The sequence below is a fragment of the Dipodomys merriami genome, unplaced genomic scaffold (assembly GCF_024711535.1).
Source record: "Dipodomys merriami isolate MVZ:Mamm:240054 unplaced genomic scaffold, mDipMer1.0.p SCAF_6, whole genome shotgun sequence".
Lineage (NCBI taxonomy): Eukaryota > Metazoa > Chordata > Mammalia > Rodentia > Heteromyidae > Dipodomys > Dipodomys merriami.
Window position 1 is genome coordinate 31,981,426 of NW_027206179.1, and position 3,190 is coordinate 31,984,615.

At 34.7% G+C, this 3,190-nt stretch overlaps 1 non-coding gene across 1 annotated transcript; it reads right to left on the reverse strand.

The window, feature by feature from the left end:
- Positions 1 to 538: 538 nt before the first annotated feature.
- On the reverse strand, positions 539 to 618 carry Trnaa-ugc (transfer RNA alanine (anticodon UGC)). Its single transcript has one exon. It is a non-coding gene; the product is annotated as a tRNA-Ala (tRNA).
- Between the last annotated feature and the right edge of the window lie 2,572 nt (positions 619 to 3,190).

Below are 3,190 nucleotides of genomic sequence, written 5' to 3' on the forward strand. Positions count from 1 at the left end.
CACCCTTTCCCCCTGGGCTGCTGTACCAAGTGCTCATCATGGCATCAGTGAGGATGCCTGAGGTCAGTCCAGATTTGGACTGATTCACATACAGCCATAGATAATGTGCATGCAAATTCTCATGTTTGTATATTTTCCAAATCTTTCCTTGTACAACATAACTCCAGATCAGCTGCCCTGCAAAAGTGTGTGGCTGTTATAAGATTCATATATGCTATAAATGAAGCAATCTCCACACTGTCAAAATTCAAGATACTATTGTGTATTTCAAAATAAAATTGGAAACCAAAACTCATAGATTAAAAATTTTCAGTGGATTGCCAGGCGCATTCCTGTAATCCTAACTACTCAGGAGGCAGAGATCTGAGGATAGCGGTTCAAAGCCAGCCTGGGCAGGAATGTCCATAAGACTTTTTTTGGGGGGGGGGTCCGGTCGTGGGGCCTGAACTCTGGGCCTGGGCGCTGTCCCTCAGCTCTTCAGCTCAAGGCTAGTGCTCTACCACTTGAGCCACAGCGCCACTTCTGGCTTTTTTCTTTTTGCTTATGTGGTGCTGGGAATCGAACCCAGGGTCTCATGCATGCAAGGCAAGCGCTCTACCACTGAGCCAACTTCCCAGCCCTGTCCATGAGACTTTTATCTCCAATTAAGCACCAGAAAACCAGAAGTGAATCAAGTGGTAGAATGCTCTCCTTGAGCTGACGAGCTCAAGGATAGCGCCCAGGCCCAGATTTCAAACCCAACAACCAAAAAAAAGAAAAGAAAAAATCATGGAAACATGTTAGGAGAGAGGAAGGCACACAAATGGAATGAGGAATGAACAGTGAGCAACTGCAGTCATTATATTCAATACAATATTTAAAGTTTCAATGTGTAACTTTAAGGTGGAGATGGGAGGAAATGGTAAGAACCATGGCAAACAATGAATTTTACTAGTAACCTGACTCATAGAATTTTAACCTTTTTTTACAAATACTTTATACTAAAATTTCAAACATTTTTTTCAGAGAGTCATATAGTTATCAATTGTAAAAATGAATATAGAAGAAGCACAGTAATCTTGCTGTCTACATAACATTTTCTTTCCCAGTACAATATTTCCTCTCTTGTACATAGTACTAAAATTATGTCATTTTGAAGATATCGCTATGTTGCTTTTGGAAGCAAATTATTAAAAGTTATCAATAATTACACCATATTTCCAAGTTTAATTTAATTGACCTCCATTGTCTGTATTTGCCTCTACTTGAATAAAATTAAAATACGTGGAAGAACTAAATCTTTAAGAAAAAAAACCTATTCTTTATTGCTTCCATTTTATCTTCCTAGAAACTGTACAAAAAAATAAAAAGGTTTTCTTACATCTTTAAGGAATTCATAATTTACATAATGTTTTTGCTGCTATTGGGTTTGAACTCAGGGTGATGCATTTACTCAACTTGCACTCTATCATTTGAGCCACTGCCCTACCACAGCTTTTGTCTTAGAAAGTTCTATTCCTGCTGGCTTTGAATGGTGATCCTGTAATCCCAGGTGCCTGAAGAGGTAGAAATGGAGACATGTGCCAGCAACCAGTGCTCTAATTTTTATAGTGTTATAATTTTTATAGTGTGGTACAATTTACACTACTGATGACAGAGAGCACATTAAAAGATGTAATTTTTACAGCATCCTTAGTCATTGTCTGGCTATAAAGCAGGAAAATAAGTACTTAGAGATTGTGATTAATCAGAATTGCAGAAGATTTTAGTTAGAGTTGGTCTTTATGTCTATACTGTCAACTTCCTATTCAGTGCACATATTCCCAAGTTTGTTTGTCAGAGGCAGATGAAATTTTAGCAAATGAAACTGTATATCAGCTGCAGAGCTAAGCTTAGCATTTAGAGATATTTCCTGAAATCTACAAAGAAGACATATAACAAAAACTTTGAGAATGCAGCAATGCAGACTGCATATCTGCACTGTTGTTTGCAACTACTGCTATCAGGGCCAGACACAGGAGCAGAATACTTAATAAGGGCAGAGGTGTGAACAGTGGTCCAAATAGGTTCAAGTTAAATTGTACCACCTCACAAGAATCAGACAGTTTCAATGACTGTCTTAGCAGCTGTTGATTTTGAAAACAAACAAGTATGAAAGAAAGAACAGTATGAAAGAACAGCAAAACCATTCTTAAATGAATTTAGTAGCAAATTTGATATTTTGTAGCAAATTTACACTGTTCATAAGCATGCTTTTATCCCAACTTTGTTGTTGGTTTATATACTTAAATCAAAATTTGATATGAACTTGAAAATATGTGTGATTTACTAGACTTGAGTTTATATACTTAAATCAAAATTTGATATGAACTTGAAAATATGTGTGATTTACTAGACTTGAGTTAAAGGGTATCTGAATGAAGTTGGAATATTCTTTCAATGGTGATAACAAAATGAGCTAAAACATCCAACAGGTCAATTCAACTTCATCTTAAATGATTTAAATAGTAAAGAATCAAGGTCAGTGTTTAAAGTGAGATTGATTGTGTCGCTCTTCATATTCCCAGATGTATTTTTCAAGCATATTCTATTTTGGCCTAAAGCAAGGAGGATACAAATACATTGCATTGAAGTAGCAACTAAATATAGTAACTGGTTTCTACATGAGAGCTTGTTTATCCCCCAGCTTCTCCTCTGCCATTTTCCTCTGGACTCCCCCAGGATCAATTGATTTTTTAAAACATTAAGTTTTACAGATTTGTTTTAGTAGAACTGGCAACTAACAGACATTTCAACACCAATTTTATCTTTAATGAATTTAGAATAATTTTTACATTTCAAGTATAGGGGTAAATCATTAATCAATTAATGGGAAAATAATTACCATACTATATATATAATCTGATATGAACACATTATTTGTAATTTCTATTATGAAGTAGGAAAATATGAATTTTATTTGATTTCATACTTATTAGTAATTTTCTTCTTGTATTTTCTTATAAGAATAAGACCTTTCAATACATCTTTGGATGAGAATATTTTTCAAGATAATTATGTAAGAGAACATCCTGAAAACCAAGTTCTTTTTTTAATGTAAAACTCTAACTTTGGTTATGATATTCTGCTAGATATCCCAATGGAGAAGTGTTTATACTGTAAAACCATTAAAATGTGAATTGATTTAATCTAAACAACTCATTATGCTTGC